Source organism: Anopheles funestus, chromosome 3RL (assembly GCF_943734845.2).
Source record: "Anopheles funestus chromosome 3RL, idAnoFuneDA-416_04, whole genome shotgun sequence".
In the NCBI taxonomy this organism is placed as follows: Eukaryota; Metazoa; Arthropoda; class Insecta; order Diptera; family Culicidae; genus Anopheles; species Anopheles funestus.
The window spans coordinates 29,098,493-29,120,214 of record NC_064599.1 but is presented as its reverse complement, the minus strand read 5'-3'; the positions used below and the strand labels follow the sequence as shown (position 1 = coordinate 29,120,214).

The following is a 21,722-nucleotide window of genomic DNA, read 5'->3' as shown; positions in this document are numbered from 1 at the left end:
CGTGTATAGTGCCATATCACCAGCAACTTCTAGTATGCTTGCATGTGTGTGTATCAGAGTGAAGCTTACGGAGTACGTATCGATGAGTTCCTCTTCCCATTCGAAACTAAAAATGCTTTCCCATCCACTCATCATCATTATCATCATCCCGTGCTAGGTCTCAACAGATTGCATATTCAAGGTCTTCCCTGCCCGGTTTCCCGCTTCATCTCATTCCATCACAAAAGTCACACCTATGTCCGTGTGCAGGGTCAGGTGCTTATAACCAAGTGTTGCACCGTACCGTACCCGATGGTAAAGCATCGGATGCGCCCATCCGTCTGCTTCTAGTGGCATCGATCAGGAACGCATGCGTTCTCGCGATGGTGAGCAAGATTGTTTCACGCTCACGCTCATCAATGATACTGTCCTCATCATCTCACGCGTTTTAAAGATTTGGATGAGAGCACTATCGCAACTTCACCCAGAATGAGATGGGCGTGATGCTGTGCGTAAGGTGTGAAACGGTCGTGAGATAATGTTGGTATTGATTTCAAAACAATATTTATTTGTGATATTTAATTGTTTCGGAAGACGGCAAAAAAAATTAATTGCTTGGATTTGTAAATAAAATGCATGTTTTAATTTTTCACTCAAATTTTATTATTGAAAATATAATATTTCAAATGTTATAATTGTTTTTTAATTTAAATTTGTAAGTATCTATAAAAAATTTTACTTCTAAACTATTAATTATAAAAAAGTATATATTTATTCCCAAATGTAAGAAGCACATCTCAATCAAAAGTAAATACAAATGCATTTTATAATTTTTATTGCCCTTCACTCATCCTCATTTGAACTGTTTACATAAGTGGGTCAAAAGAAATGTCATGTTCAAAAAAAAACACACATAACATCGCCCACTGACTAGAAGCAATTTACGATGGCAAGATTGAATATTTTTAAGCAAATGTTGTTGCCTCAAACCACCTTTCCTGTGTGTAACAATCCATGTATCCATGTAAAAAGCGCTTCGATCGCAAGCCAATCTGTAGCGTTTAATTTCGTAGGCAGGATCACAAATGGTGCGCGGAAACCAGGGAAAAGCGAACCAGGATGGTGGTTTTGCCTAGGCTAGGTCAATCCTGCTAATGGTATGTCAACATTTGCTCGTATGCTTGTGCCTTGGCTTCATGTCGCCTGCTACCGTTCCCTTCTCCCTTGCCCCTCTTTTCCACCACTTCTTCCATACCGCACGGACAAACCAATCATCCGAAACGGAATGCTTCGTTACGGCTGACCGGCCACACCGATCAGCATGAGGGTTTGGTGTGCTGAGGTGTGCGTTGTTGGCGGAAATAAAGGTGACATGATCCCTGCTGCTATGTATCCCAGCAGCATGGTTACACGGTCGGGTATGCAATCTCAATGGCCGAACGATTAAGATGATAGAGCTAAAACATGCAACAACAACACAACAGCAGACAACTTCCCACCCAAAATGTAAGCAAGAACGAATAAGACAGCATGAGGAATTGATGAAAGATAAAAAAACACACCGAAAAACAAATGGGAGGAAAATGTTAAGCCGTTTGTGTTTCAAGGTTGTCGGATTTCGCTCGAATCACATTCCCCAAAAAGCAACAGATTCTACGCCCACATTGTATCAAAACCCAAACACACACACACACACACACACTCAGGGTCAGTAAAAATATTTCCCTACAAACAGCAGCTTCTTTTGTCGCGCCTTGATGTCCTTTCCGTTCATGTCCATGCTGCTTTGCCGGGCGGGGTACACTAATGCGCCGTGTACACTAGGCAGGAATCCGAAAAAATAACAACACCCACCACCACACGGTCGCTGTGGGGTTTGAAATCAATTTATCAAAATTAAACCATGCGGGCGTCATTTGCAATCAGCGTTCACGTTTGGTTTAAAAATTTCGCTAATAAACAACGCACAGCACAGATCAGGCCAAAAACCATTTGCCAAAGGATAATTGGGCGAGGAGAGGGCGATGGATGAAGGTTAGGTGAATAATGGAATGAGTAAGTGATGTACGTAAAGGTGTTGTAGGTCGTTTTTTATCCGCGCGAAGGTAGAACGCCATACCGTGCTGAATCGTGTGACGTACGGGGAAGGAATATTTCTGATTGAAAATGTTATTTTTAGTATTCGTGCGGATTCTGGATGCAATCTTTCCGTATGTCGTGCCCAATCATCAAGCGTAATGAAGGTGTGAAGAAGTGTTCTCGAAAAAGGTTTTTGTCTTTCGGATTCCTGGTTTTTTTGTTGCTGGTCGTGCTGGTGCTGGGCAAAAGTTGAAACAGATGATAAGTACATCGACAAGCACATTAACAGCCCACGTTGGGGTTGAAAAATTATTCATTGATGAATGAATGATGAACGATGTGTAAGGTAAAGTAGATTGATTGTGGTTGAATTTTGAGGAATGGAAATTATAAGTGGAAAGTATGATTTAATGGTAATAGGAATAAATTAAGTTTGGAGCAATTTTTCGTTATTGAAAATTTAAGCTTTTATCATTATTTTATTATTGTATGGTTCTTATAAAGAGATTTGAATGTTCAATCAGCCGCTCAATCGGCCCAAAAAAGAATAAAATAAATAAAAATAGACAATAATAAAAATAAGTATTATAATAACAGTGAAAAACAATAACTTAACAATTCTGTAAATGAATAAATAAATTAATAAACAAAAAAATAACTAATTCACAGATAAATAAGTGAATAAATGAATACATACATTAATAAATAAATAAGTTCGTTGATAACAACAAACAAAACAGTCACTGATTAAAGATAAATATTGAAATTAAATAATTCGTTTTCTAAGACGAAAATTTTCCCTCCGATTTTTTCCCTAAAATTTACCTCAAACCTCCTTAGGCGTTAAACTTAGATCAACCAAGATAGCTACAAACAAATATACCAATGACAAGCGAGCAAATTCTCGAAACTGTTAATAAATAACGAGAGAACGACTAATATATGATCAAATCGGGAAAAAGGAACAAACTGCAATAATGAACCAACTAATCGAAGAAAAAGAACACATTACTGAAAAAAATGAATAAAAATAATAAAGTAAATAGTAATAAAACTAATAAAAGCAATTGTATTTAAAAAGAACAAACTGAAAAAAATGAACACACACGTTAATATAACATTTTTTAGATTGCGAAACAGTTAAGAAAAAGCGTCTTTTCCGTAATAAACAATTGTCTTCTCGCTAGCAGAAGGTGGGCTAGAAGTGGTTTTAGCTTGTAATTACTGGCTTCCCCGAAACTTATTAACCCGAGCATGGATATAATCGCTTGTTTCGTGTTGTTTAATAACTTTGATTTTATAATATGTTTTATAATATTGTTGCAATATTTTTTTTTTATTTCCTTAAACTTTATGCTTTACCATATTTTCCTTAAAATATGCTTTACTGTTACACATTTTCAAACAAACTCCACTGCAGAAATGAATGAAAGATGGATTGCTAAGCAGACACATCCAAAACAATGCTTTTATTTTCCATCCAACGCATCAGGACGCATCTTCTACGGCTTAAGTACAAATTCTGGCACGGTTGTAGGTTTTTTTTATTCTTCTTCTTCTGAAACGCCACTGCCAAACAACCGTGATAATATTACATCATTCGCATTGGCCCCGAACAGCGCGGGCACATCAATCGGCCACGAAGAGCCGTGAGCCTGAGGGGCTGTTGGGGGGAGTGTGATGTGGAGGAAAAACCTCCCTGACGCCGGGGGGCTGTGGAGGTGATGTTATACTTTTACCCGTGTGTCGCCCGTCTGACGGTCTGAACCGTGTCAATGAGTTAGCCACGGGGTGGTGTGGTGATGATTGGGGGAATGGTTAAAGGCCCGCCACCGCGTACGTTCCGTTTCCGTATCGTAAAACACGCACACATAAAGGCGAACCAGAATTTTTGGGGCCGAAACCACTCCACACTGCCGGTTGGTTTTGCCAGTGAATCGGGTGGATGAGATTTTGTGACGTTCGTGTGAGTAATACATGTGTGGCTTAACATATTCAATGCCATTGCATAGTGACGATGATGATACCGTTGATGATGATGACAATGAATCTTACCTCGAATGTTACGATGGATGGAATCGGGCGGTTTTTCTCCTTCTTCACCTTCGTGTTTTACTTTTATTCGTTCATTTTCAGGTTCGTAATTTTCCCCAGGAAAAACGTGCTGCACAACAATCAAAAGGGCATTAAAATGATTGATGTGGCTTTAAGCAAGTGTTTTGCCTCGGGTTTTCCATTAATGTAATGTACATTACACAAAAATCGTGCACTTTTGTCGTCGCACTTAAAAAAAAACAAATCCGTTATGGACAAAAAATGAAATAAAAAATCAGTGAAAAGTAATAACAATTCTTTTAATTAATTCCCAACGAATGTACCAAAAATAAATCCACCGTCAGTCTGCAGCTGCAGCACTCTGACTGTGTTGGGTGACACCAACCCCGACCACACGCAAACAAACCGTGCGGCAGGTTCGCTAGCTGTTCGGCACTCGGTGTGCCCAAAACGAAGCGGACAAACCGAAACTACTCAGTTCAATGTTCAATAGAACGGCACAAAAATGTGCGTACGGCCGCACATTTGTGGACTAGCCACTCCGAAATTAGGACCACACTAGTCGGTGCCATGCGTGTTTCTATTTAATCTTTATTTTTTCGTTCGCTCTCGTTTCTACTTAAACGGGATGCTCTTATCCTCTGCTCGAACTGTCGGTATTTATGGTTTTATCCGACTCTCTCTTTCTCTTTATCTATTGCACGTTGATCTTCTATTTGCTCACACGTTACACCAACCATGGTACCACCTATGGTCAACGAACGAGTGAAGATTCTTTCGTACGAGTTCAGGTTCCGCATGATGGATTTTTTTCTGCTTCACGCTAAACCAAAAAGTCCTCTCCCATGGTCAACGGACGCAATGGCGCGTACGAGCGTTTGCCTGGTTTTGCGCATGCCACTTGCGCAAACGCCGGTACGTTCGCCCGCACCCTGGATAGGCAGCTTAGTACCGTCAGTCGAACGACGGCAGGCCTTCGGGCCCGTTCCTTCGCGTATCTGTACGTAAAAGTATTTTCTTCTACAAATATATATCTTCTTTTTCGCATATGTGATTTAGTTAAAAGCAAACTCATGCTTATACAAAAATTGGGTTACAAATTGTGCACTACTAGCTCGTTAAAATGGAATTTAATTTTCCAAGGTGAAACTGTGATGAATGGTGTTGTGAGCACAGTTTTTTTGTTTGCGGTTCTTTAAAATGTTCCACACAACGGGAATGCGAAATTCACGGTGAAGTGTTTGTGGTGAAATTTGCTGCAAATTGTTTCTCAAGTGACCGTATCAGGAACGAGCCGAAAGCATGGCAGAGGAAAAGATCGCGTTTATCTTGTAAAAAAAAATAATAAAAAAGCTCCACTTCTATAGTGCAGCATGCCAGAACACCCCACGGATGCATGGATGCTGGAATGCAGTCGTGATGAGTGGAAATGCTTCGTTTTTTTTGGTTGTTGTTTTCGTCACTCATCTATTTTTGTTGTTTTTTTCTTCTTTCTTTTACCATTTTAAGGTGTGTTTTGTGGTTGGGCGCCACATTAAAGTGGCCCGGGTTTGATAGTGCCAGATTGTACGCAAGGTGGTACAAAGCATCGTGTACAGTGTAAAGCAGTGCTAGAAGCAAGCAGGCAAGAGTGAAAGAAGGTTTGCACCTGTGAAGGTGGCAAACAAAACAGGAAAAGGTGTGAGTGAGTGTGAAAGCAACCTGGCCCACTAGAAGGAGACGGTCCTTTTCGGAACGGGTTTTTTGCCCGTGGGTGTACGCGCAACCGAGCGACACTCACGGAGCTGTGTTTGCCTTCCCGTCCCTCCGTTAGTTTCGCTGAGCGCCATCCACGACCCATTGCAGAAGTGAGTAGACCATGTTGAAGCTGTGTGAGCTAGAATTTAGTTTAATTTTCAAAAAAATGTTTTTAACAGTTTCTTTCCCATTTGAAACGTATTGGGTGTGCAAGTAAGTTTGCAGTGTTTTCTTACCCAACCTTTAAAGCTTTGTTTTGTTGTTTTTTTAATTGGTTTTATTCAATGAATTATCCATCCGATACACATTTTTTTTTTTCAAATTTATGACAATACATAAATTCTACATGAAAACAAATTTTTATATCAAAACATATTTCAATCCTTCTGGAGTATAAATGGAGGAAGTAGAATGAGAAACAATTCATTATTTTTAAAACCGGTTTAGAACGCAGCACAATCATACGGTTGTTTTTTATTCAATGCTCGTAATATATGACGATATGATTAGAAGCAGTTCGTAATATATGACATTCTCCTGGTCCCCGTGTAACTATTTCGCTTTAGTGTCGATTGAGTTTCATCACTGGGTTTCTCAAGAGGTTTTAGCCTGCCAGTTCTGGTTTTCTTTGACTTTATTCACACGAAGCAGGATAGGCAGTCCTGCGTACGATGATTCACTGGGTTTTGAGATAAGTGTTTCGTCAACCTCGCGGATTTCGAATTGAATTTCTTTCCGGGTTCGTACACTGTTTAAAACGGTTCTGGAGTGCGTAGAAGTGCGTGGATTTTTTACTTCGTTTCTTCTATGTGAGTTCTCCAGCAACTTAATCACTGTCAACTTACACTTAACGACACCGATCGGGCACTTTTGCTGGAACCAACGAACGTCCTCAGTCTCCCTGTATTTTCATACTAACACTAGAATTACCGGACCAGTCATTTTGACTAAACCGCTTCCTGCTAGTCCAACTCACTTTCGGATTTAAGCAATTCTATCGTAATGAGATCAAATTTGCAATTTACTTTTAGGTATTTAAATCTCTCAGAAAATTTTAAAACATAAATAAGCTTTTTGAACAACGGGAGCTTTGCTGATAAAAAATGGATACCTCTTGGTTTAAATTTCGGATAAAGAGTTCAACTTTAATAACTTTCCCAAAAACAAAATCAATGAAAAACTTACTTGTAGACCCCACAATTCGGCGAATGAGTTACATGCATTAAACGCAACCGGCCATTTCATCCCGCTCACAAAAACCTCTACCCATTGTCGTCTTATTTTCGGATTGCGCGAAAAACAACGGACAATAAACAACCGAAGCAATAAAAACCCCAACGGAATGTTTTGTTCTCCCCGCGCCGGCCTTCCCAGCCGAACCCCTAAACCCCCGTTTTCCGTCACCGCTGTTTGACATCGACTAATCGCTAACTGTTTTAACCCATTTGTAAGGCGACCAGCCCAAAAACTCAAAACCGCGTATCTAAGCCGTCCGGGTTTTGGGTTTTCTAACGCTTGGTGGGCGACAACTTGAAGAAAAAATAAATTAAAAGGAAAGGGAAAAACACATGCACGCGAGCGAATATAAAGTTTTGCCGGCTTTCCTCCGGGCAATTGACCCAACCCAGCGGATGGGCGAGAAAAGTGGGTCGAATGGTTGATTTTTAATTTCTCGTCCGCGAGTTAAAAGTGGCAGCCGATTGGGAAAGATAATGATACCCGATTACGGGTGCCAGCTTATGAAAGTATTTATCTGGTATATGCCCATTTCCCCCCTTTTTGCTTTGATAGCGTTGAACGTACTTTAAAGGGATAATCTGTTCGGTACGATTCGGTTACAAATAAAATGAGTAAAATAGTACTTACAAAACACGAAAGCGGCTTTATTTCGTTTTGTTTGGTTTCCAATGGAAGTTGCTTTCATAAATGCACACAATAAAATGAGGCTTTTCATTTTAAACATTAAGTCGTTGGAAAAGTGGAAACATAATAGAAATATATATCTTTAAATATTTAATTTTGTTCAGCTGATTTATTAATGTTTAAAATATTAAAATCCTTCCAAATTAAAAAAAAAAACAAAGAAATAAGAAAAACACAAAACAAAATCAAAAACAATCATTTCTCCTTCACCTAAACCCACACAAAGCTAAAATTTGTTTGATTGTGAAGGACGCATTAGTGATAAAATATGCCACAGATACCAAATTGCTAGTTGTAGCGTACACCTTAGCGCAACCAATGGTCCACTAGCGGACAGTGTTAATCTTTCGCTGAAGGATGAATTGCGTTCCCTCACTAGACGTTTACTTTATTTTTAGCCAGGTCTGTCTGATTCATTTTTCAGCGCCATTGCTCGCGCTCGTTAACCGATTTGATGTCATTGTGCGTGTGGGAAAAACAAATGTGTAAGACAATTCAATTCTACCTTCGGTTGGTTTTTGGTGATGAAAGAGCGTTTAAGAGCGCTCGGAAACGATTTTACAAATGCAATGAATACTTACGGTTTTTTCTTGGGTAAACCTTTTGTTTAGATTATTTCCAATAAAATTACCTCATTTACAAAAAAGATTAAATGACTTAAAATTATTAAATAATTTAATTCCTTATATACATTTTTAACACGTTTTCGTTCCCACGGCAATTAATTGTGCTTGTCTCAGTTTGTACACTATCCCATACCGTATGTATGTAGTTGTGTGGAAAAGTACCAACTTCCTTTTTCACCTTTCGGATGGGTGAGGGGTTGAAGGAGGAGGGAAGAAGAAGAAAAGCCACCCCCTCATCGCTCGCATTCGGCCCGTACATTCCGGTGTTCCGAAGATTACGGCGTTCGCTACACGATTACGGAAGAGCTCGTACGAGAAGATTTATTTTTATCCCGCTTTGTACCTGTACCTCGTTCCCACCGACATCCAACGGTCCACCACGCACTGTCCATCCAAGGGTGAATGTGTTTGTGGATGTGTACGTGGCTATACCTTTCTACCTTACCTACACCTCAATATAGCAATCAAATAGTAGCGCGATTTAGTGTATAAATCGAGCGATGCGCAACAGCAAAACTTCCACTTCGTGTGCTTTTTTTTCTCCACAAGATTTTGTAAAGATGGAAGAAGGAGGATGGCAAACTGTGAAAAATTACCGTCTTTAGCTCTTTTCATTCCACCGTACAGCATAAAGTTGCTGCAGCAAATGCATATCGTCTCACCGAGCACTCATCATGCTCGAGTGCAGTAATAATGTTGCACCCTTGAGGACAAGGACGATCATATACCCTTGCATAGCTTTACCCTACTTAGCAAGCATGTGTGTGTGTGTGTTTTGTGAAGCAACATAAATAAAATTATGAATGGTAATCGTGAAAACTCGTTCATGCATGCAAATGAACCTTCCGCACACAGACGCAAACGCTCTGTCCGGTTGATTTGAAGCAAGATGAATAGACTTCAAACTGTCGCACAAATTGATGCTCTCGTATGTGCTCGAGTGTGCTTGTGTAAAGTGCTGACAAAACCATATCACAACACAAGACTGATTGCTTGGTGATTGGCAAGCCTTTCGCCCAGCAAGCGAAACCGACTTGCGCTTTATTTGCGCTATATATTTGCATTGCGTAATGCTTTGCAAATAACAGCGTTACTCACTCAGTAACGCGTGCTCGCGCGTAATTGGCCATGAAATGCAAACCAAATGAGTGGATGTCTCATCGAGTTTCGAATTCTCAAACCCGGCTGCCGGCAAACCGCAAAACCAATGCTGCCCTTCCGCTAGCGTTTTGATCAAACCCCTTTTATTCTTTTTGTCGCAAACCGTATATTTTACTGCTCTTACCATACTACTTACCCGCGGTGGCCCGGCAATCATCTTCAGCTCATTGGGAATTGATTGACGAAGAAGCAAATAGAAACTAGCAATGAGGTGGGTGGATGATGGGTGGTTTTTTCTTTGGTTTCCTTTTTTTTCTTTCTCCTCCCAAATTACCATCGATTCAGCAATTGTGCTGAATGGAGGAATGGAGAAAAATGGCTTACCGCAAATAGAGTAGCAAGCGTTTGTTCGTTTCCTTTTTATTCCACTCTTTGAGCACATTTCGTTTCGCCCATCAACCGTTATTGGCTGTCTTTATTGGGTGTGGCACTGTTTTGTAGTTGTGTCATTTAGTTTTTTATAGTTTTTCTTTCTACATTTACTTTGTATGAGTGGAGTGGATAAAACTAAGAAGGAAATACACTTTCACCACCATCATCACACCGGGGTGAGAATATTTTGTTTGAGAAACGTGTTTTACGGTTGTGAATGTAAAGGACACTTTTATACGATTTTCCTTATTAAATTAAAGCTTTAAAGAATAGTCTTCAAATAGAAGTTAGTTTTTTTTCTGTTGGAATATCGTACGAAAATAGCTTCAAATTCGTGAAGTTTTTCGTACCTCAATTACATTCTAAAAAAGCTAAAAATTTTGCAGTGACTGTGGCTCATCGATGCAACAGGACAAAAGAACGGAAGAAAGAGAACAATTCGTAACGCAATAGAAATCATAAAATTATCAATAAATGGATGCAATGATAAATAAAAACAAAATCAAATAAAAACGCACATACACAAATCCCCACACCCCATCATGAAAAGACGATCAACCGACCGAACAAAACGTGTCTTCAGTTAGAACGATCAAAAGTTTCCCCATCAAATGCCAAAGATGACCATCGCAAAAACTGACAAAAACTGTGATACGATAGAATCGGCCTTTTGCTAGATTCAATTTGCTTGCCGATATTTTCAATTGAACCACCATCTCACGAATGAGCTGTCATTATCATTTCACGATGGAGCGGAAGTTATGACAAGAATGGAAAGATTTATTATTGTACACACTGGGTGGATGGGGTGGGGTGAGTGTGTGGTTGTGTGGGTGGTAGAGATGAAGACCAGAATGTTGTTTACGAGTAGACACCAAGACTTGCCACGCTGTTTCGGGAGAAATAAAATCACGCTATTCGATTTTATGGTGGGATTGTCATTCACGATCACCCATCTTTTTTTTATGTGAAACGTTGGGGTGGATCAACCACCGGTCTAGGACGAGGTTTTGTTGGCCATTATTCAACACTAAGCTAGGCAAATTATATCATCAGCTGTTTTGAATCAGTTTCGACGCGTGATCAACCCAAATGATTTCTTTTTATGAATGTGATTAATAGCAATTGTAATTGGTTGTTGAAAGCTTAGTGAACATGGTACTTTTTGGAGATATAAATCGTAAGCTGAATATCAGTGCATCTTGAAGTATCAAGCATTTCAAGTGTTTTTTTATTGTTAAATACTTCATAAAAAAGTAAGCGAATAAAGTAATGTTTTTCTAAAGAATTTATTCTATACAAAATATGTGTAAAAGTTAAGGACAATAACTACAGAATTGAGAGAAACCAAACTATTAAAAAGAGCCTTTTTCGGTCGTTCTAGTGTCAACATCAACTTCCTTCGCTGATACGGAACGGGAGCACTCTGATAATCGATTTGGCATTTATCTACTTTATGTAAGCGATACAATTGCTTCTCATTGTGACATACTGAAAAATGTAAATAATTTCTTCGGTTCATTCCATCCGAGCAAATAAAACCGCTGCCTTATGGTAACCGCATACCGTACAGCGTGTGGTAGCGTTCTAGGTGCGCCTACTGGGTAGACTATTTGCACAGCACCATAACCTGTTGCGCCCGTACAGTAGGCAATGCGCGACACATCTCCCCGAAATCGTTCGTTATTCGAATTTTCCTTCCACACACTACAACGATGCGAAAGATAGCGGTGAGCGTTATTTTTCCTCTGAATATAATCAACTGTCACTGAGTTGTGGGAGGGAAAGGTGGTTCGGAATATGCAAGTACCGAAACAAACCAAACCCAGTCAACCGTTTCTTCCGTTTTGCGAACTGACATCATACTTTTGTGGGCTAGCGCGGTAACGATCCGCGATGGAGGCGCCCAGTGATTGATAGCGAATCGTCGATGCGCATCGAAAGTGAAGCTGAAAGACGTCCTCGGGAGGGGTGGTTTTCACGGTGATAAACCCCGATAACACCTCCAAGCTGCCACCACCATTTATCACAAACTCTTTTTTTTCTCGTGTTGTTCTGTTCTCCCTACAGCGTTCTTTCCAAAATTTTATACTACTCGCGCATTGCGGTGTTGTACGTGCTGCTTTCTTCCGTTTTCCGTTTGCTGTACATGTTGTTTTGTATTTTTTTGCTGTTTCCTGTTGTGCCCCCCTTCACACATTCAATTGAAATTGATCGCATTCGATGAGAATCTTTTACCGTGCGAACACGGCATACAATTCCCTCTCGATTCTTTGCACCGATAAATTCGTACCAAAAGTCTGCCGAGCGGTAAAGAAGTAATGGTTGAATGGTAAAGTCGAGTTTTTACTTCGAAAACCCACCGAATCTGCTGCACGGTTTAGTGGGCAACCTGTAATGGGGATGAACGCGAGCTGAATGTTGGTCACCCACTAAAGGTCACATTCCTGCAGGATTCGCGTTTCGTGTCAAATTGTCAAAGAAACCCCTCAAAGCGGAGAGTCCATTCGTTTTCGGTTCGTTTCACAGCACCAGTACGAAACCCCGGCGACAGTTAATCGATTCAATTCATCTTCTTAATTGTTGTTGTTATCATTTTTACGGTTGTGGTTGGTGTTAGTTGTGGCACGGCTACTATCTGCCGCGTGTCCTTTTTTTTCTAAGGCTAAGGCTAAGGGACGAACAGCAACAACATCAACCCGAACAAAGGCATCCGTAACGTAAGGGAGAAAATCAATACAAACTGTGTGTTTGCCATTTTTGGGGGGTATGGAAGCGATTGCTATTACTACGGGAGAGAAGAAAAAAAAACGAAAGAAAATAAAAGATTGAATAGGTGTGCAGTAGGATTTAGTGCGACGATAGACAAACAGACACTAACGACACCTGACCATCGGTACCATTCGGTAGCGCTTCTGTTCTGCTCTGAAGTTCTAGCTGTCCTTTCCGTACCATTTACATATGTATGGACTAAAAGCAGCTTTTGAATGTGACATCAATTTATTTTATCGATGGCTTCCGTTCACCGTTCACCAAACGGCACAACGAAAGCGCGATGATAAACACAGAGGGTGTGTGTGTGTGTGTGCGAAAAAAGAAATAAAAACACAACAAAAGCTATCACACTGAATCGATCATCCCGGTGGGTGTGTAACCTTCAAGTAGGTGCGGAATCACTGAACGTGTGTGAGAGTGTTTGCGTTTCATACGTAAGCACACAGGCAGGCAAACATACCATGAAACAGCTGCGATCAACTAACCAAAGCAAAAAAGGGACCATAATCGAATTCCATCACTGTCTGTCTGTCTGAAATGTTCCGAGTAAAGCAAAAGGACACCAAACAACTAAAAAAATGGAAGGAAAAAGTGCGTAAATGCGTACGCAGTGTCCTTGTACCTTTGTGTGTCCATCACATCTATTCCTGGCCCCGGAGAGTGACAATGAAGCGTAAAGTAACGCGGACAACAGCAGAAAAAAAAGCTTATAATAAAATGCTCACCCACTTTCCCGTGCTAAAGCCTTTAACCACTCACGGGTAACATAATACGGGGCCGTGCAATGTTGTCACTACCAAACCTCCTCGGTAACTTAAAGGAACGAAATGGAACGCAAGCGTGAAAAGTTAAACAAATAAACACATAAAATATACGACCAACACACCGGCACGACACTCTGACACATTTCAGCGTGCCTTCTGTCAACGTTTGCGAATATAATGTTCCAGGAAGGTGGCTATACGCACTGGGCAGCATACAGCTTCCCACATATGGGTTAACAACGCGGACAGTGAATGATGGACGGGTGACCTTCAGGGGTTTTGGGCTTTACCGCGTCACCATCATTGACAACTGTCGATGATGGGCGCGATGATGTCGCTGTCGGTATCGTACAGAGATATAACCACCCGACCAGACCACCGCTAGGGATGGATTCTGTTTGCCGCACCACCCGTGGAGAACAATTAACGCTCGTACTGCTGCGTTGCGTGGCGGTTGACCAGAAAGTGAAATGTTGCACGAACCGCTACGCGTGCATCGTTTGTGCCTGCGGGGGAATATTGATATTATATTACATTCTGCATCAAACGGAGCGGGATTGATTGAAGTGTTTTTCGTTGAACAATTATGTACGATCGTAACGAGTTCCGAAGGCTTTTGTAATGTGAAATTATTGTATCGGCGATGGGACAATACCGAAGCTTTAAGTGGGAAATATAACGTTGTAATCATGCAACGATAGTGTCATTAAGGAGATGAGTATAAATAATTATGTAAATTTGTAACTGCAACACTGCAGTGTTTCGAAATGGAATTTCAGGAAAAAAATGAAGTTCAGGGAGAAATTGTTGAACAATTTTGGATTCTTTTTATGTTGATTTAGTCACTCATATTTTGTTCACCACATTCATTATTTGCAAAGCTTTTTCAAAGCATTTTAGATGTAAAAGGGTTGCACGTCTATCTTTAAATGTTCTAATTCAACTTGAAAGGAAAGAAGGAACTTGACTTCCATTTAAATTCCCTCTAAAAAGGAAGTGTTTCTGGATTTTCAAGTGCACTGAAACAATTCGGAGTTTTTCTACTTCTTAAGTTTAACACTATGACAAAAATAAATTACAGACAAAATAGTTAATAATTTTATTAACTAGACACACTCAAAATTCACCTGGATGGCATCGAATTGAAGCATTGCAATTCTGCTTCAGAACCAACGAACAGACCGATGCTGACAGTCACCATAGAAAGGGCTTCAAGAAATGTTTTTAATTTAATTAATTGATTGGGTTTTTTTTATGACTGAAATTACAATTAGTTTTTTTTTCAACTGCCTCCAATACAAATTAATCCTCAGGGTTTAGGTCTGGTATGTTTTGAGGTCAAATATTTGGACTGGTGAAGTCTTAGGAATTATCAGACAACGAATTTCTATAACAATTTTTCCAGACGTTTGGTGAAGCGCCGGTGTGCAAATCACCGTTTGCATCTTTCTAGTTTATTTCTGATTTTTACTGTTTTCAGAGGGCAGCAAACATAATCCTTGTTCCTTGTTTTGATGACCAGAACAAATCATCATAATGAAAGTTATTGTCTTTAAAGATTCAAGCTGTTTTCCGTTATATGAAAAAAATGGTTCTACCTGTTAAATATCTTGTACCGCTTGTTAATACGGCCAATAAATATATTATTGGTCAAACCTGGTTATTAAATTCATAAAATTTAATAAATTCTGTACAAAAAAAAACATTAACTTGTTCGTCTTTTCCTTAGCAAAATGGTCCAGCCCTGTAGATGCATCAATTGCACCTAAATAAAAAACAAATTAAAGTGAAGCTTCCTTCAACACCATTTACTACCGACATTCCATCAATTGTTCCACCGATTGGTCGTACAAATATTGGAAAACTTTTGTCATTTCCCGCCAAAAAAAAAAGCAAACGTTTCAACTACATCCATAACACGACTTTACGATCGGGTTCCATAATTACGTAGCTTACCCAGGCAATTGTTTACGTACCCGTGCGTATATCGCGTAGTGAGTGCAATCTCGAGACACATTAAATACGTTCACCAGCAGGATTCAGCCTGGGGGATACACTCAAACACACAAACACACAAATATAATCTTTTCTCGGCACGTCGGTAGACACGAATGGGCCATGAACGCATACACTGAATTGGACGTGTAATGTGTAAAGTTTGCCATTTTATATGCGCCTTTATCCATGGCGCGCTAAAACTCCCCATTAAATGGGTCATTTTTTTTTGGTTGGTTTAAAGTAAATTTGGAAGTAAAAGAAACATTCGTACCGATTGTATTGTGCACTGGGTGGTGATAAAATGAATTCTATGGGAAAGTGATTCACAAAAAAAGCTAACACACGGCAAAAACAAAAGCTTGCCAAGTAATGCACATTGTATGAAAGTTGCTAAAACGGAGTGTGACAGACACGGTGCGATATGAATGTTGAATTGCACTAGAACATATTTGAATTTCATGTTGAAGTTGATACCTTTTAAGCACAGTACATGTCGCACGGGAACATCAAAGCTTCGGATGGAGCTCTGATTTCAATGGAGAAGCTGTTTGAGATGAAAGTGTATAGAAGTGGAAGTAAGTGTCGCTGTCGGTTTTTTTCGTTTTTTTTTGGACAACGCAACAAACGTGTACTTGAATTCTAAAAATTTCATATGAAGGTTTTAATAAAATAAAATATAATAAAATTATTCATCTTTGGGTTTGGGGTATTCGTGTACACAATAACACTCCTTCTAGTAATTCAGGTCTTGAAACAAACAAATGAAAATACAATTTGAACAAACATTTAAGTCAATTTTCTATGTTACAACAGAACCACTTGCTCGATTCAAATCTCTCTCATGCTGTGCGTTGTTTTTGAATTTCACTCACGCACTCACGGAAAGATTTTTCCTGTCCACTTCCCACCGTGATGGGCCGGTATCGATCCGTACATTCCGTGCGCCGCAACACGGGAACGCATACGTGCGCTGCAACAAAAATAGAGCATCAGCAAATACAGCTCTGCACAGATTTCACCTTCCTTCGGCCTATTAACCGTTTGACGTACCAGAACGCAACCTGACGCTTTATCAATCAACTTCGGACTCGAAGTTAGCGTTGGTATGTGCCATCGAACAAATCGAACACAATCCCGTTTCCCGGAGAGGAAGAAAAAATAGCCCCCTCCCCATTCCATCCTCCACCCCCCCCTTATCCCATTCCCCTGAGGGAGTGAAGACAGCAGCGTGAAGGCGAAACGCTCAACAGACTAACGAACACACGGACGAAAATAACTGGCGCAAGGAAAAGGAACCTCAGTCACCGGTGTATGTTGACTGGCAGAAAAACAAAGTCATAAATTTTTATCGTCATAAATAATAATGTATCACATTTCGCAGACAGTGCACGCTGTGGAAAAGCTCTACGGTGTACAGGGCGAAGATGAAGCGCATGAGAATGGTGCGTACGAATGTAGCCAAGAAACAAAACAAAAACGAATTCCCAAATACAAGATGGCATTTGAACTGTAGCACGTGTACCCCAAAAATTTCATGCTAAAGCGAGCATTTTTTTTCGGAGCAGTGTGATAAAACTGGCACCCTTTTTCCCACAAAAAAAAAAAACGTTCCACATCGTGCCGGTGTATCTGTCAAATTTCATTGAAACTCCATCAGTAGCGGAGTGATCCTGTCCGGAAAGCGACAGCGATAGTGCTTCGAATCATGTTAGTGAGTGTAAAAAGATGGAGTTTTCTTTTTTGTCTCGTTGGCACGCTCACTAGCGCCAGGTGGGCTAGCTTTTAAAAATGTTTTTATTCGTTTTTTGTAAACTTTTTTGTTCTAGTTTTGTTCCGTTTTTTTTTTGGTTTTTTCTCGGGACACATCCACACCTGTGTTGTCATATAGCTTGTTGCAAGAGCAAATTGTGGCAGCATGGAAAGTCAATTCGATTTATTTCCGTTATAGTACAAGGACGTCATAAAATGGAAGTTGTTTTACATGAAAGAACAGAAAGCTTGTCAAATAAAGCTCATGTCAGTTAGTCATCAAAAAACTCTTCTTTTTTTATTAAGAAGTTTTCTTTCATGCCAATTTTGTAAAAGAAACTTTCTTAATTTTAAAAACGACTAAATTGAAACAGACCTATGAGAGCAAAGAATGTAGAGTTAATAACCTCACACTCATCGCTTATACTATCCAGCCTGAATCATCATTTTGACGCTCGAATCAACGTCACTCTAATAAAATAATACACCATAAATGACAAACAAAAATTAAGCGCAACAAGCGCACCTCACTCTACGAACCTTCTCCGAACGGTTCCGTCACCATCGCTACGAAAGACTAATGATGCTGAATGACTCATCAGCCGAGGGAAAGTTGTACAGGAAATCGGCTCAAGATAGTCAGCACTCACCACGAAGTGAATCGCACAACTTTTACCCATTGTTTTTCGCAATTTCACTACCGGAAGGAAGTTAATTCATTTGGTCAATACTTATCAACAACGGACGTTACCTCTCTGCTACCACTGAATGTTCCATCGTCTTCAGCTACCCAAGGAGATGGTTCAGAAAACTTGCCTTACGGTTGATTTTGCTTGATCGGTACTTTTCCATTGTTTCTTACGCGGCGAGGACCAGATTATGCCCTCATTTGGTGTACATTTAGCTGGAAAGTTTCGAACGCCCCGTTTCGCGTTGTGGTTTATATGCTGCCTGTATAGATGAGGCCACCACACAAAAAACGCTCACGTTTGCAGTAATGAGTTGTCCTAGATCACAACGAAAGGAAGCAAGCCGGGATCGTACGGCGACAGTGTTAATGCTTTTTATCAATTCCATTGAATGTTCATTACTGTCGTTCGCTATCGCGATCAAAGTGGGGTGAAAACTTTGATTAATACTGTAATTATAATGAACTGCTTCTTGATGATGAGAACATCAAGATAAAATCTTATTGATTAGGAAAAGATGTAGTGGGTGAACTTTTATTAGAGGTCAATAAACTTTGATTTTACTTGTTACTTACGAATAATGCGAAGATATACTCATTTTAATAAGAAATTAAATTAATTGAAAATATATGTTACATGGATTACTATTTTGTGGCGTAATAAATTCTACACACGGGAATGTCTACGTGAAAATGGTTTCCGAATTCCATCTCAATGCTCCAATTCCTATCATTAAAACCCATCTAATGTGTCATTTGATGTGCACGATCGTAATCTCCTTTGAAGTACGCAGAGACACGCGGAATACGGAATCGGCGACGACGTCCCTGTTACTGTCCAGCTTGTGATATTTTTATTTCCTACACGAACCCTCTTTTGTACGTGTCACGAGCCCTCCTGCTTCGCACCGATGGATGGATGGACAAATGTGGGTGTCGTAAAGTAGTTCCCCCATTCGGTTGGACGGTTGTTCATCATCGGACATAGCCGGTGCGGTGTTGCATCTGAATAAATATCGTATAGCAAACACGAAACGTTCCGCAACTGTAACGACTGACCTAGTTCTGTTGATGAGATGTGGTGATGAAGCGGAAGATGCATCAAAAGGACGAGGAAAAGTAGTAGATCAATATCAGAAAACTCCCAAAAGGGAAAGGAATAGAAACTCGTATGAAATTCGCTTAAGTGGTCTATTGTTGCCAGTATGATAGCGTTACCGGTGCGTTACCATTCTCCCAAGTGTGTAACGCTTCATTTAGACACCGGGGGTGGAAAACACACATATCATCATCAGCATATGCAGGCAATTGCCACGTCACAGGCGGAATTTTACTGACACCCTCAGCTCACACTCAGGCGCGTGAGTGGTCTGTCCAAAAAACCTGTACCAAACCTATTAATAGCTTCAACCAAGAGAGCGGAAAGTTCGGAGAACTCAACGAAATGCCTGACGTGCCGTAGCACCTCCCCAAAACGTTCCCAACTTCTCATCCAATTGGTTTTTCCAAATCAGATTTTCCCCCGAAACGTACGCCGGTACGCAACACGCACAACCAACAGTCCAACACAACCTGGCTTGGTTGTGTATGCAATTCGTACAATACTATTTATAGTTCCGCAAACGTTTTCTAGCGGGAACTACCACCAGCAAAAACCAGCGGCAAACCCGAATGTGACGCACCTGACGCAGAATGATCTCGGTCTCTAGTGGGTCCGTGTTGTCCTAGGTGCTAGGCGACACGACTCCACCGTACAAGAAAAGCCGAATGCATTTGGAGCAGAATGATGTTTGCTCTCGTGTGTGCGTCGAGGGGTTTTCTTCTGATGTTCTCCCCCACCGGAACACACGCGTACACTCGAGACATGGACGTGTGTGTGTGTGTGTGCGTGTGTTTGTGTGGGAGTTAAGTGATCTTGTTGCGCGGACAGATCGCGATTCGCATACACCCGTGGCAGCCATTTTAGTTCACAGTCCGGTCCCATCTTTGGAGCACGCGCGCACCATACCGTCTGCAGTCGATTTTTCTCCGTTCGCTTGTGCACACACAGTCTCGATCGTGCAGGAGTAGTGTAACGAATACGAAACTTGTTTTAATGTTTTTAATAGAAGAGTTTAACTTAATTAAAAATTGAAGTATAAATACGAAATTCTACAAGCCCAGTGTAACCGGAAAGTTTAGTTCAGTGGGGAATTCATCCGAATTTGCTACTCCGAATACAAGTACGTTTGGCAAAACACACACTCCTTGTGATAGAGGAATGCATCGACATTAGTGAAGAATTTGGGTGTATGTGCTTTTATGGGTCGCTGAGTGAAATTTTGCTGCAGCATAGTTTAGAAGTCTGAAGAACGCAAAAGTAAAAAAAAATCGCCCCAACATTAGGCTCTGTAAGAAAGCAGTTGCTCAGTAATTGCTTATGGCGGGTTGGGATGCCTTATACCATGTTGTCCGTACTAATGCTCTCCATTTAATCGTGCCTGTGTATGTGGTACTGGTTGCTTTTGCCCGCGTGTCTCACCAGAACTTGACTTTTCGTGAAAATTTTAACCATCAAACCTGGTGGACAAATTTTGACATTCACCTGATGCGCCTTCTCTAACTGCTTCTTGTGTGTGACTTTTCTTTAACCGTCGGTTCCGTGTAGTGTACGTAATGTGTTTAGTGCAAATGTCTGTGTGTGTGGTGTTCTGATAGTTCTCATCGTGAAGTTTAAACTGCAACGAGATGGGTTGCATTACACTACACACTACTAGCGGACAGGGGATTCACTTAACGCAATCAGGGCAGTGTCTTCCAACAACCAACACCATGACTCGCTCGTTAGTGTGGTTTCGCTAGAAAACCCCCCGGTTTTTGTAGCACCAAACGATACAGAATCCCTGTTCAGCTAGTGAAGGATATAACTTTCGGTGCGAACACTTCACCTCGGGGGTATTGTGTTGTTTACCCTGTCTGCTACCATCTTGCACCCGGTAGCTTCTTGCGCTTGGCCGAAGCCTTTCGCACGAACGATGCTCGACTTTTACCGCTTAGTTTAGCAACTATTTCCACACTGAATGGGAAATGAGCTGTTAGGTTTTGTGAAGGTGTCAACGGGGTATAAGTACCGGTGTCATTCGTGTGATACGTCCTGGTATAATACTGTCTTTACCGCCCGTTGCCATCACATCGCAACACAACCGTGTACCGAAGTTCTTTCGGTTGTGTTGCCTTTTTGCCTTTACGCGCGTCGCGAAGGTGACACCCAAGAGGTACGGGCGTGTTCGGTTCGGTTGGGTGATTGGTGATTTATTTGAGAACGTGACTAATGATTGTACCGGTGCTATTAATAGTTTCCGGTAGTCATACGTCGTGTGCAGTGCGACCATACTGGCCTGAGGTAAACAAGTATTGTATATTTTTGAAATGATGGTTGTGTCTTTTTTTTCACCTTACGGTATGGTACGACGATCATACGTGTACCAACAGTCTGCCGGAAGGAACACTTTCACATCAACAATCTGGTTGGGTAGAGCAATGAGTGATGCCGTCAGGGTTCTTGTCCAATTTCCCACCCCCACAACCCTTGGGGTTTGTTGGAAATGCTATACTTCAATAATCCTTCACCCGTTTCCGGTGATAATTCTACTAAAAACAGACCAAGTCCTTGACACCACAAAAAGCGTTCATCACCTTGAACCTAATCGTTCATCACAGACATTTTGCGGTGTCTGAGCAACGGTGTCGGTTCAAAGACCTCCTACCAAGTGCTTGTGTATCCGGTTTGAAGGACCATGTTTTCTGTTTGGCAAAAGTTCCTTAAATTAGATTCGG

General features: G+C 40.8%; 1 protein-coding gene across 3 annotated transcripts in view; it reads left to right on the top strand.

The window, feature by feature from the left end:
* The first annotated feature begins 5,014 nt into the window (after positions 1 to 5,014).
* LOC125767569 (RING finger protein nhl-1) overlaps positions 5,015 to 21,722 on the top strand; it is a 51,728-nt gene continuing 35,020 nt past the window's right edge. For 2 of the 3 annotated variants that reach the window (XM_049434281.1, XM_049434279.1), the window contains exons 1-2: positions 5,015 to 5,113; positions 5,623 to 5,960. The gene's annotated coding sequence lies outside the window, so the exon portion shown is untranslated. Of the gene's footprint in view, positions 5,114 to 5,622; positions 5,961 to 19,714; positions 20,129 to 21,722 lie in introns of those variants that run through there. The other variant, XM_049434280.1, reaches the window with a different exon arrangement.